Raw genomic sequence first — 14,430 nt, forward strand, 5'->3', positions numbered from 1 at the left:
AAGAGCTGACTCCCCTCCTGTCTGCAGGCTCCCTTTAGGTACTGCAGGCTGCACTGAGGTCACCCCGCAGCCTTCTTTTCCTCCATGCTGAACAAGCCCAGCTCCCTCAGCCTGTCTTCGTAGGGGAGAAATCCAAAGCTTTTGCCTGGTTTGTTCTGGTCTAGTTGATTAAGACAATGATATTCCCCACAGTGCTATATTAGGAGCAATTGTAGATTATGAAACAACTACATCAGGAACTTGTGCTGACATGAAGGCTACAAAACCATTTCTAAACAATTTACAAAGGTGAGTGTGGTACTTATGAGGAGTGTAGTAACACGGGTCTCTGTCAGTGCATCCATCCTCACCTCCTGCAGTGGGTAAATGTGTCCTCATTTGGATGCAGGAGGATAGTGCATGAAATATTCTCCCCACCTCCTCACTGACAGCCTCGCGACACCGTCTGTAGAGACCTGACATTCTTCCTGTTTGCCACTGTACCTTTAGCACAACTTAATCTAGAGACGGGATAAATCATATGCTCATCCACTTCCAACCCCTTGCTGTGTGCAGGTCGTCAACCAGCAGCCCAGGCTGCCCAGAGCCACATCCAGCCTGGCCTTGAATGCCTGCAGGGATGGGGCATCCACAGCCTCCTTGGGCAACCTGTTAAATCAATACAGATAGGTCAGTAGGAGATCATGCAGCAAGTCAGTAACAGAATTGGGATTAGGGCTTCTGCTATCAATTGATCTCTTCTAAGAAAATCTGAAGACAGAGGATCCAGAGCAAACACTGCTTTTCAAGAAGAGTAGGACAGCAATAAACTGAGCTTTCATATCCATTTCACATGAGATTTCCTCTCCCAAAAAATAGTTCTGGCATTTTCTTAACTAGCTGAAGTTGTCTTCATTAATAACACAGTCACATTCCTCGAGTATCAAAATATGCTACTTGCTCCATTATCGTCAGCGTTGTTTGTTTCATTTTTCTGAAAACATCCATAATTGGCAATATTTTCATGAATTAGTTGATATTGTACTAACAAAACGTTACAGCTTGGCACAAATGAAAAGATTCGTATCTACAAAGCCTCGATTCATCTTGAAGGTTAATTATAAAAATTTACTGTTACCTTCCTGGGCTTTTTCCTTTGTAAATGCTCCAAGACAAGAAATAATTATAACAAACTGCAAATATGACTCCCAAAGGTAACCAGGACAAGGGTTATTTATTGGCTAATAGTGCATCTTAGCATTTGATGTCGTACAAATCCCTCATCATTATGGAGATTTCATTTACACCTTTCATTTATTTTTGCTTTACTAAATCAATTTCAGGTGCTGAGTGTTACCTGTTATCACAATAATTGTACCTCTGATTTTTTTCATTTTTGGACATGTAACAATGGTAGGAAAACATCAGATAGAAAAAATATCAATTATATGAAGATCCCAGGGTTTTGCAATGCTTTCTGCAATTCAAAAACAATATGAAGTAATAATTTCTACACGTGACAATTATTTGTGGGCATTCTGATCTTTGCATGAGGGTCTCTGCAGCTCTCCAGTGCTCACTCCTCTTTCCTGCAGCCCAAAGATCACAGACTGTCAGTCTCCTTCCCCTGGAGGAGGTGCAAAAATCAATGTTCTCCCTTTGCTGACAGCGCTAAGCCCTCCAAGCTGCAGGCCCCTTGATATTAGCTGTGAGACTACCAAAACCCCAAGCAAATTTGCAAGTATCCTGCAACTGCACAGCTCAACTTCATTTACGCCTAGGGCCTGAAATGAGGGAACAAGCACACAAGCAATTCTCTCAGCATGGACAGCCAAAGCCATTAGCAGAGTTTTGCACCAGCTGACCACACAGGCTTTTCTTCCTTCCCTTATTTCTTCCCAGGGAATATTTGGAAGACAGAAAGCAGGCTGATGGTTCAGCTTTAAACAGAAAATTCAGCTTTCTCTTCCAGCATGCAGCGAACCTTGCAAAACCCTCATGGATTCGCACTGAGACAGGGATCCTATGTGAGCAAAAGCTGCTCGGTGAGATCATGATGATATCCCTGCTGCTGCCAATATGTCACTTGTGAAGACCTGAGAGATCTTCAAACTTGGCCCAAAACCCCTAGGAGAAACTGAGCTCATCCTCCCTGCTCATGGGAGCTGCCCAGGCAGCAGAGCTAGCTCACAAGCATCTATAGTAGCTTCAGATCCAGCTATATCACAAACATAGGGAACACTTCAGATTTTATAGATATTGCAGAGTTGACTTTCTGATGTCCAACATGCAAACCTCTGCTTACAATTCACAAACACTGAATATGGAAACCTGAAGCTTGAAGATGAGACTGACACCAATCCAGCTCCACTCTAGCCTCTCCCCTCCACATCCAACATCTCCTTGCTGACACCTGGAAGGAACCTCCACACAGCACTGGCCCATAGAGAAATCACATTTCCATGGGCAGTACACATCACAAACAGTTATTCCTTTACCAATATAAAATTAGTTCAGTTTACACCATTATTTCCATTGCTTAACTAGAATTAGCAGCAGACATAAGTGTTGCGTGCCCACCATCAGCCGTTTTCTAGTTTTAGTACAGATGCTCGAACCATATTGTTGTCAGTACAGTTCCCTGTCCTGATATTGTATCCTAATGAAGCATATAATGTGCCAATTTACAGTGTGGATGTGCTGACATCTTCACAAGGAGCAATGTCACATATAGCAGTATCTGAAATACAAGCAAGTACACCAATGCACTGCTTGAGGTGGGCTTTCTTTTCCATTCTCCCACTCAATAAAAAGGAGCATCCCCCAGGGAGCCTTGGGACAGCACTCACCATGTTCCCTGTGTATTTAACACACACCTTCTACCCTAGGGCATCAGAGCTGTAATGGCCACCTTCAGCAAACCATCCCAGTTAGAATCACAGAATGCCTCAGGTTGGAAGGGACTTAAAAGAACATCTATTTCCAATCCCCTGCCTTTGGACAGGGTTGTCCTCCAGCAGATCAGGCTGCCCATGGTGTTGGGCACCTCCAGGGATGGGGCAATCAAAGCTCTGGGCTCTCTGAACAGCAGTGTCAGGGCCCCACCATTCTTCCAACTAAAGAATTTCTTCCTAACATCTAAATTCCCCCTCTTTAATTTTAAAGCCATTCCTCCTTGTCCAATTACTATCTGCCCATGTAAAAAAGTCGCTCTCCTCCTGTCTATAAGCTCTCCTTGGCACAGGAAGGCTGCAATAACAGCTCCCCAGAGCCTTCTCTTCTCCAAGCTGAATACCCCCAGCTCCCTCAGCCTTTGTTTTTTGTAGTGGAGGTGCTCCAGACCTTTGTGCACCTTCGTGGCCTCCTCTGGACCCACTCCAAGAGCTCTACATCCCTCCTGTGCTCATGAGGAGCCAGGTCTGTTGATCCTACTATTTTCTCCAGCTGAAGGTCATTTTCCTATGTTCAGCAAGAAGAACACAGCCGCTGTTTTAACAACAAGATCAGGACTTCTGGGTTTCTATTTCTAGCTCTCACAGAAGCTCAGGGTATGCCCTAAACAAACCGTTTGTAGCGAGTGTCTGAGAGCTCATTTGAAGACCCAGAGGTGTGCGGAGGCTCAGCACTTGTGAGAACCATAACCTTGCTTTGTGCCTCTGCTAACCCAGCAAGCACAGCATTGTGCTGCCTCAGCAGGAACGCGGGGAGCCTGCTCACGGCATGCAAAGCTCCAAGAAGCCTTTAAGAAAAAGTGGCACACAAGTGCAAAGCGCCGCTGAGAGCAGTCAGGCTTGCACTCTGTAACTTCCCTCACAAACCTCTGCCTCAGCTTTGCAAGCACCAGCCACGACACCTTGCCACAGCATAGCAACCAGAAATCATCAAAGGTAACCCCGCTTTTTTTTTTCTTAATTTATTTTTATAAAGCTGGGTGTTTTTTGTGAACGAACATTCGCGTCAAATACAGAGAAGTGCCTGGAATTCCTGGGTAGAATTTTTATGGGGTGACAGAGACAACTGGGTGATGGCAATTCATTTTGATGCGACTCAGCGTGCTGTCAGCAGCACACAAGCTCAGCTTCAGCTAATGCAGAAATGATTTATACTGTTGACGTTGCTATCAGATAGAGGGATATAAACTTATGCATCAGGAGAACAAGCACCATGAGTCATCCTTTCTCTTTCTTTCAGAGACATTCGTGCTCTTAACCTAATTGTGCCTGTATTTCCACAAACAGCATTCTGAATGACAGATAGGAGTGATGTTCTCTGAAGCTCTGCCTGTGACTCCTCCTGTGATCAAAAGGGAGAGGCACAAGCATCAAGCTTTAGGCACGGCAGCAGCTCTGCCTCACACTGTGTACTTCCATCAGTTCCCTGTGCAGCTAGTGACCTTAAATTGCTCAATACTCAAAATATACTTAAGACAGATGACACATGACATTTATTCTCAACCCAGGTGACTCTATGGCAACAGCCAACGAAGCTCATTTGTTACTGTCATAAAAACTCCTGAAAACTCAAAAATTTCAAAGGGATGGGTGAGGGAATCGCATGGTCAGGGGACCATGGATGGGAAGTGCAAGTGGACAGAATATCTGCACTGCATGGACCTGTTGTGTTCCACTTCATAATGGTGCAATTACATTGACCATTTCTCAATTAGTGCTCGGTGGTCACTGAAATCAACCTTGGAAACCTCTTCTGTGCATGGCCTGATCTCATAGTTTCTGCTTCCAAATGTATTTAAAATACAAGAACCAATCCCTTGCACGGATGCACAGAGATGCTGAAAGCATAAAACACAGGTAGTAAATCAAGGCAAATGCAAACCAGCAAAGTGACTCCTTCAGAAACTTTCTCCAGTCCTAAATTTCCACAACCTAGTGAACAGGAACTCATGCCAGCACTTCCATTAAAGGAGATATCATATACAAATTCTAGTTTGAGGCAGGTTTTCTTCTTTTACTGTTTCAATATGATCGCTATTCATAGCCCACTTCTCACCTTCAAAGCACATTAATTCTCAGACTCTTCTTGTGATGTAAGTGATTATTAGTCTCATTTTATGGATGAGGAAAACGAGGCAGAGAGGTTAACTGACTCACCCATAGGCCCAACTCTGCAGATACACAGAGAAAGATAGAGAGAGATGTTTTACAATTAGTTTTAATATCCTCTCAATCCTGCAGAGTTGGACTTGGGGTAAATTAAGGCAGCTGGCTTTAACAGGCAGTGATGTGCAAGGTAGGCAACCGAGGCAGTTCTTTAAAACCACTGTAACACACTGCTGAAATGACTTTCCTCTACTGTACAGGTTCTGCCCTACACAAACCTACAGCAGGAGGTTGGAGCTAAGTGATATTAAAGGTTTCTTCCAACCCAAACCATTCTATGATTCTATGAATTTCTGTTTTAAAGTAGAGATTCTCAGAAGAGCAGCTGAAGAATGATAACTTCAAAGAAGAAATCGGAAGTTAAGAGCAACTTGTATTTCTGCCTAGTTTTCTCCAGCTGCACCCACAGAAACACCATTTGTTAAAGCGATCCATAAACCTTCATGTCTTTCAGACCCTTATTATCTTAGTTATGCACTACAACATCATGCTAGGCCAGCTGAAACAGCCAGTTTGGATGCTCAGACTGTTACAAATGGATCCATGCTTCACCTTCCTGGGGCAAGGATTTGGGATGATTTCAGAAGGGGCAGCCTCCCTTGAACAGGACTTTTATGCACAGCATTGCATGCATGGTACTACACATAATCCCATTGGTGCTGGCTGTCCCCTCAAGAGGTGAGCTGATAGCAATTCTGCACTTCCTCCCTTCCTGCAGAGGTCTTGGGCAGCCAGCAGACCCCATGCACTCAAAACAGTCCAAAAGACAACAGGGCTGCCTGGCTACTGTCAGGCCATGAAGCTGGTGGGGCTCACGCATCCTTTGGGTTCCAATGCAACACAAGTTGGCAGCAATATCCCAAAGCAAGGGATTCCCAACTCCTTACTCATCATGAAGCCAGCACACACCACTACAACTCCCTGCTGAACACAAAAGTACCCAGAAACCCACAGGATGTAGAGCAGCACTGCATGTAGCTAGCAGGCCATAGATTTAAAACAAAAAGACATTTCTTTGCAAACATCAACAAATAGTAAAATTTCTTGCCAAATGGATGATATAAGTTTATACCTGTTCAAAGGGAAGACATGGGGGGAGGTCAAAGGAATTAATATGATTGTCAACAAATTGCACAACATAAATCTTGGGTTACAAAGCATACAAAAATCAAATTCCTAGAGTCTAGAATAGTATTTTGAGAACACAGTCACACCTGTTTGTCTTTCCTTCTTGTTCCTTGGAGTGTGATTTATATATTTTCCCTTAATCAAGTGTGGTCAATCTACTGCTTTTGTGTTACATCACTAAGTCAGTCTGCTGGCAAAACAAAGCAATTGGCAGCCAATACATCTGCTACCCACATGGTGCCTTCAAGCAAGCTATCGCTAGCAAAGCCTTGCCTAGAAGGGTGAGATAGTGGTGTTCAGTCCAAAAAAAAAAACATTTAGAGCAAAGATACCAAAATCCCTGGGAAACACAGCTCTGGAAGAGCACATCACCCATTTCACCTCCCCATTTCAACTGCCTGTGTGAATATCTAACTTTGTGCATGAATAACACATAACATACCTGCAGAAGCTTGCAGCCTGCCTCTCATCCTTACAGTCAGAAACAGAAGCAAGATGTGTGCTTTTTTTTGCCCTTTCTTAAGAGCACAGAAATGAAACACAGCCCTGATGTCCAGATAATAGCAAGCTATTTGAACTCAGCAGCAATGTCCTGCTGTTCTCCAGACTTCTAGATTCACAGCCAACGGCTGACTGTCCACTGGTGCTATTCAATTATTTCTGTTAAATACCTCTATCCAAGCCCATCAAAGGCAAAGTGTTTCTAATTGGACTGCACTACGGGGTTTTAAACACACAATCCCAATGAGATCTGAAGAAATCCAAGCAGAATTCCTTCCTTGGGGAGCTTCCTAGGGAAGGATCTTGTACCAGATAGAGATTCAGCATGACAAGAAGCAGAATATCTCATAAAAGTGACCTTTCTCTGCAAATAGTCTCGTAAGCTATAATTTTGTAATTATGGCATTTCTGATACACTGCCTCTTAATTTCTCAATGCAAGCTATGGAGTAAATTAATTACACAGTGCCTGACCTGCAGCCTTTGGTCTGATCACCTCGGTGTCAGTACTCCCTTGTATTTTGAAGGCTTAGTTGCCATTTGATAAGGATTCTGCTTCCCACTAATAGTCCCTTCTAATGAGCCTTCATGAAATTTAATTTCTTTAATGCATTTCTCTGATCTGACTGATTTGGTCAGTCCGACACTTGGCTTTGTGTCTGCATTTATTAGAATGCCTGCTCCGTTTGAATGTTTCTCTTTTAAAAGAAAAGTAATAGCAATGATCAAACACAAAGGCATCACCGATGGAAATGGCTTGGAGCTGGTTTGTGAGAGTGCCAAATCAGAACAGGTCCAGTTTCGAGCAAAAGAACAAAACCTTTCTTCACCACAACAGAACTGCCTTTTCCTGGCCATTCCCACAGCTCACTCTGTCTACCCTGACAGATGGAGTTGGCAGTAGGTACAATGATGGCATTGATTAGTGCATTAATTGAGCAAGTTCCTCTACCTACCCGGCTGCGATGAGCACCTCCATCGCATCTCCCATAACGCCCTGTCCACTCCCTGCATCACCCAGCCCTGCTACACCCCTCATCCCATTGGAACAAATATTTCATTCACCAGACAAATCGAGGAGGTGCACCCAGTGTCTGAGCCCTGTAGTTTTTGGGTTTTTCTTTTTTAAATACATATTTTAAGTGGAGTGCAAGGCACAGAGCTCACATGTCCTGCCAGGTTTCTTTCGGAGCAGGAGGTCAGCACAGCTCTAAGTGGGAGCGTTAGCTTACCTGCTGGAATACATGAATTTTAAAGACCGTATTTTTCCTTGATGCTTAAATTATTAATCCATTCTCTTCAGGTTTGCTATCAAATCATCTCAATTGTTTTGCAGTTTATTAAAAATGTCCTGCACATCTGGTCTAATCAGTCAGAGGAGAATCGCCCAATTTGATTGTCAATAGCAATCCTGGGATATCAGCTTGGTAATCACAGCATTTTCCACCTCACCAGCTCCCATGAAGGGTGCCTTAATCACTGGTGATGCAGAAGGGACTCCCCCAAGCGACACAGGTGCAGTCCAAAATGTTGTGCTGCTTTCTATAGCACCAAAGCCAGCCTTTTGGGGTGGAAAAAATTGTTCAGCAGATACAAATCCATCACTATCATCAGCAGCCTGGTAAATGTCCACCCATATCTGCCATTACCAATCTCCTGGGACATGGGGTACTGGGCAAAGGCTCAAGGCACTGCCTTTCATCCACACTTCTGAAACCCTTAGGTCTGGAATTTCAGGCTCTTACACCTCATCCAGAAAAGTCCCACAAAGACAATGGACAAGGCAGCACATGCTGAGGATGAACCATTACAAAGGAAACGACTACATCCCTTTTTAAGCACTTTAAGTGTATGTTTTTGCATGCAGAAATTGTTAAATGGTTACAGCAACACTAGAAAGGTTTGAAATGCTCTGTTCCCACTCCTGCTAGCCTGACCTGGAAGAAGAGATTTGATGTGGTAGAGTCTGTTTTGTATCCACCATCTTTGTGTGTGCATGTATATACAGAGACAGACAGACAGAGAGACATCATCTTTGAGACCTAGGAGTTGGTAAGAAAAAAGTTTACAAACAATCACACCCACAGCCTGCAGCTATTCGTGGAAATGAGGAAAAAATAGCATGTAAGAGACATCAGCAGGAAGACTTGTTGCCATTGGAAGCACCTGCATCTCTCCAGGAAAGCAAGCGGGAAGAGCCAGAGCCTCACCATCAACAGCAAGATGTTTTCATCGTCATGCTCTCGAACCTGCTGTTGCTCTGAGCATGAGTCACTGAGTGAATGGAAACATGCTGTCAATCAGCATCTCTAAATGGGTGCCCTGGGTCTGGCTGGGATGGCGTTAGTTTTCTTCCCAACAGCTTTCAGTGGTTCTGTGTATAGGAGGGGAGTGAGCAGCTGCACGGTACCTACACGTCTATTGGGGTCAGCCCACAGTAGTGGGCTTTGATATTAGCATATACACAGCAGCTATTCTCCAACAGAGTTAACAGACAGCTGTATGGGACAGACAGAATTAGGTGCAGCACACACGAAGTACGAGCACCAAGCCTTGGAGAAAACAGGTACAGAAGAGCTCACACCCTGAGCTGATGAAGGGCTACAATGCCTCAACAAGTCAGTAAGTGCCTACAAGTCAGAAATGGGCCATTATTTTCAATGAACAATTTAATTCATTAAACACAGCATTTTGCTTTTTGCAGCTGAATGTTCTGCAATCAGACAATGATGCTTTTAAGCATGATTGCTGTTTACAATTGTCCAGAAAGCCTGTTGCTCCTGCACTCCACGTTTCCCATTACTTTCCCCATGCAGGAGTGTCACTTGGTGGGCAGGTTATTCTTCCCCAGCTGCATATTTTCAGGAAGAGGATTTATGAAGTGCCAAAGGCTGGCAATTAGAAGGATCTGTTCTAGACCTAAGGCATAATAACAGCTGTAAAAATAGCCATAAAAACACACTCAGTGTGACACCTCCTTTGTTACTAAAAGGGCTTTTGCCCTCTGCAACAGAAAAATTCCCTTCCCCTAAATGTATTTGCTGGATCAAAGAGCTTGGGCAGCACAGGGAAATTGGGCAGCACAGGGAAACAGCCCAGGGAGGAAGGAGGGGGGTGACAGAGGCGGCTTGGAGGTGTGGATGGAGTGCTGGTGCCACACGTCAGAACTAAGAGATGGAATCTGTGCTGGTGGATTGGATAATTCATAATTGGATACTGGCAACACAACTCTCTGAAAACACAGGAGAAAGAAGAGATCCTGCAGGCCCTCAGAGGCAAATGAGATGGAAAGCAAGCTGGGGGAAGGAAGCTGAACATGAGGAAACCTTTTCATGAAAGATAATCTCCAGGCCTTGTCACTCAGGATCTCCAGGAGCTGGGTGCCACGGAGCACAGAACAAAACTCTAGCTCTTTTAGGGTTGTACCCTGAGCTGGGATAACGGGCAGACAGGGCGACTGATCATTACTGAAAGAGCTCTGTAAAAGCTGTTTAAGTGGACTCCAAACAAAATAGGAAAGTTCTGACATCTACTTTTGGTGACTAATATATTGTGGTTTTCAAAGCAAAGCAGAGGCTCAGGCAGCTAGCCTGGTAACCAAATGAAAATCTGGCAAAGAATTGAATTCAGTACCCAATTATCTATGGGGATACTCTGGATTTCTTCAGTACCTTTTGAGAATATATGATGGTACAGCAAAGGACTCATAAATCAAAGTGAAGATGCAGGGTACAAATGCCTCTGTCCTCAGCATGTCATCCAAGCCAGGGACAGCTAGGCTGGTGACAAGAGACCAGACCCTATCAACCCCTGTCCTTTTAAGGCATTATTCTTTGCAAATCGTACCAGACATCCCAGGAGACTGTGTGATGAGCAGCCTACCTTAGCAGGGCACAGATCTCTGACACAGGGGGTTATTTCCAAGAATCTATCTTTACCGTTAAGCCAATTAATCATCCATTAAGAACTGCCAATGCACGCAAGTTGAAAGCACATCAAAAACAAAATGAAAATGCAGTCTTTGAAAGAGCACAGAGAAAACTGAGCTCTTCAGGGTTCTGAGAAGTGTCATTCCTTTTTAGTTTGATGAGCAATAATCAACAGTGCACTTCCAATTTGAGGGAATTGGGTTGGGAGAGCAACAGGACAGGATAATTCTGCCCTGTGTCCATCATGTTGTAGAACCCAGTTCAAGTCCTCTGCAAGTACAGAGCAGTAGATAAGTGCATTTAAGCATCAGAGAGTTATCACATTAGTTGCTTTGTAGGATCCAGTCCTTGGGCATGACCACAAGGGAAAGTTTCCTAGATCATTTGCAGTTAAGGACATGTACAGCTCAGGATCAGTTAAGGTGTATACTAGGTTTCTCAGTAACTCATATATTTTCCTAACAGCCACCTTGCAAAACAGACTCATCGTCCCATCCAACCCCATAAAGACTCCAATAACGACAATAAAACTAAAGCCTTTAATCTGCCTTCCACTTCTTACTGCTGCCCATCTATCCCTACCAGGCAGGAAGTCTGCAGGAGCAAAGGCAGCAGCGTTTCGTGGCAGTCTGTCACTTTCTGCTAATCTTCCAATGCTGAAAATCATTTTAAATCCATTCCTGTCTTTTTACATTTGCATAATTGTCTGGAAAGAAAACTCTAAAAAGGCAGAGTCTGATTTACTGTGAATGAACATGTCATAAAACATTCCCAACTCTGCAGCACTTGTGTAAATCTTTCATGATTTAAAAGTTGCCAAGTTACCAACACTATGAGTAGTATGAAGTACTGGGCTTTACCCCCAGTGTATCCAAAGAAACAGCTTCAGGTTAGGCTTCCTTTCTCAGAAGCTAGGTTTTGCCTAGAAAATGAAAGGGTAATACCCAGAAATTATTTGCATTTACCTTCAGTGACAAAATAGACTTTGGGAAGGTTGAAAAATGCGCCTACAGTTTTGGTGAAGAACAAGGATGTTCAAAGCATTTCCCTGTTCAGGGTTAAAAAAGAAAAAAAGATTTTCTTATGGTGCATTTAACACAATTTAAGAACACATCTACATTGTCCTCCCCTGAGCACCTACACGTGGACCCAGGGTTGATCCAATCCACGTGGGCTGCCCAACACCAGCTTGGGTTTACCACCAGCCATCTACCACTGCAAGAAAGACCCAGAGCTTTCTGGAATAGAACCACAGAACCGTTTAAGATGGAAGGGATCTTTAGAGGTCAGTCATTCCAACTCCCCCGCATGGAGTGAACAAGGAGACACACTTCACCCTATTCCCTAAAACAAACCCTCCCTCTGCACTTGGAAAGTAGACAAAGGGGGGATGATAAAGGAGTTTACTCAAAGCCAGGAGCGGCCCATACCCTAAAACAAGAGCTGTAGCCTTTCATCTCACAAATAGCTCCACATGCTTTTCCCCATCCCATCCCTCTCCGTACTTTTTCCCCCCCCACTTTCCTAGGAACAAGCCTTTTTCCCAGGCATTCCACACCTTCAGACGTTCAATTTATCAGAACTGTTCTTCTTCCTCTGATTGGCACACCATCCCTGGCAGAAAACCTGAGAGAGCTCGGAAACTAATTTTCCAACAATATTTCCCGTAGCAAGAAATATATCCACTTCTGAATAGGAGACGATCACAGTCTTTAAAGTTTCTGTCAGCACTTGCAACACGAGTGATAACAGACAGCTTTGTTTCATACGCCAGTAGAGCAATAGCAGGAAAATCATTGTTGGAGTCCCCACTAAGAAAAAAGCTAACTACCAGTGCCTTTCGTTTCCATGAGGTTCTGAGTGTTGCCAGCACAGGTCCATCAAATCCTATCACCAGTTTCTAACCCAATCGGTGTTACAGCCTCAAAATTCCTGCTCCTCACGTGACACACATTAGGATGTGCAAAATCCCTGCTTTCTGCCTCCACAGATTTATCAGAGAGACAAGGTTTACAGAAAGGAGCATTGCCTCGTATTTAATCAACTGGATGCAGCTGAAAATATAAAGAGCACATTCACAGGCCCAGAAGCTTCTTTTCAAGTGTGACACAAGCACAAAACCTCAAGCTAAGCACAGATTAGAAACAATTGCTCCAGGTTTAAGTTAATTACACAAACCAATTAGACAATCTAAGGGGAAAATGTACCTGCAACAGAGCACAGAAATGGTGATCACTCTTCTTGTGATGCAGAGTAAGGCATGAAGTTAGCATACATGACAGTAAAAAAAACACAAAAAAAGCACCTCAAAGCCAGTATATCACTTGAACTTAGGATATTATATATTCAAAGCTATAAATTCTTACCAGATTGATGCCTTCAGGAGGTTTTATAGATCTCCTTTGAAGAACAGTTGCAAGTTTAGAGGCTTGTCCTTCTCTTGTAGGTATTCAGGCTGGACTGAGGTCACCAGGAGGTTTTAACACACCATTTCTATCTGTAGTTTCCATCACACTGTACTGCAGCACTGTGCTGAGCAGAGACTCAGTGACAAATCTCTCAGCCTGCTCTCAGGTTAGGAGTACAAGTCTGACCTGCAGTCCTCCCATTGGCTCAAGGGACTGAGAAAAGACTCCCTTGCTTTCTGTGCTCCTTCCCAGAGAGGACCTGGATGCAGCTAAGCAGAGCAGGGCACCCTGTGACCCATTTAAAAAAGCAAAAAAAGAAAAACCATTAGTTGTTAGAATAGTTAGGGAACCCACACTCTCCATCTTGGGCACATACGCTCACCTGGGAGTACCCCTGAGTTTGTCTATTATGCAAACACTTGCCTCAAATCAGCATGGTTTGAATATAGCCTAAAATGCATTTGTTCCACCTGTTGCTAATCTATAAAAGTTTTGTGAAATTCTCTAGAGACTCCTCCAGTAAGTTTATTGACTTGATGCCAGAAGCCCCAGTAGAAACAGAGAGTGGGATCTATTTAAGTGACACAAATTTCACAGCAGAGCAGCTAAAAATAAAAGCCAGAATATGAAACAAAGATGTTCTGATCATAAAGGAGCAGGCTTGCTAGAAACGTTGTTGAGTGAGTTATCTTCTTCACAGCCAGCACTCCTGTTACCCACAGGGCAAAGATATCCTGGACCAGGCTGCGATTCAACCCTACAAGGGATGCTCCACTCCTTGTGAGCAGTGCAGAGTACTTCACAAAACATGGTCAGCAGCAATGGCTGCTGCATTTGCTCCAATAGCACCATCTTCCTGCACAGACACGTCTCTGTAAGCACTGCATAGTGCTGCAGGTGTTCTGGAGGGGGAGGGAAAAAAAAAAAGGGAAACAGGGTTCAGTAGAACTGGGAAAGGACAGATTCCAACAACTGAGATTCTTTTGCAGCTCACAAATCCAGTGTAAGATCTGCAATTATATGTGCTGGCATATAATAAGACAGCTGATCACTGCATCAAGGTGTAACCACAGCACTCTTCCTCACCCTCAGAGGCAGCCAATGGCAAAGCTCAGTATCTGTTCTCATCCCACTGGTCCTCGAAAGCACCCACAGACTCTTTCACCATCATCTTTTTCAGACTCCAGCTATTGCCAGCTCTCTTCCTTTAGCAGTTCTCACTGCTAACCCAGCTATCTCACTTGCAACCCTCCAAACACCTTGTAGCCACTCCAGTAACCATTTCCCAGCTCCCAAACCTGCCACAGGTCATCCCCACTTCCAGCTCAGAACCTGTTCCACCACCACAAGTTTTCCTGCCTCACAATCC

The 14,430-nt window shown here is 44.0% G+C and overlaps 1 long non-coding RNA gene across 1 annotated transcript in view; it reads right to left on the reverse strand.

The window, feature by feature from the left end:
* Positions 1-14,430, reverse strand: part of LOC122177345 — a 59,101-nt gene that overhangs the window by 41,303 nt on the left and 3,368 nt on the right. The window contains exon 2 of the long non-coding RNA XR_006178060.1: positions 13,020-13,349. This is a non-coding gene — a long non-coding RNA (uncharacterized LOC122177345). The remainder of the gene's footprint in view (positions 1-13,019; positions 13,350-14,430) is intronic.

This window comes from Lagopus leucura, unplaced genomic scaffold, assembly GCF_019238085.1.
Source record: "Lagopus leucura isolate 7727_CA_CO unplaced genomic scaffold, USGS_WTPT01 Super-Scaffold_1, whole genome shotgun sequence".
In the NCBI taxonomy this organism is placed as follows: Eukaryota; Metazoa; Chordata; class Aves; order Galliformes; family Phasianidae; genus Lagopus; species Lagopus leucura.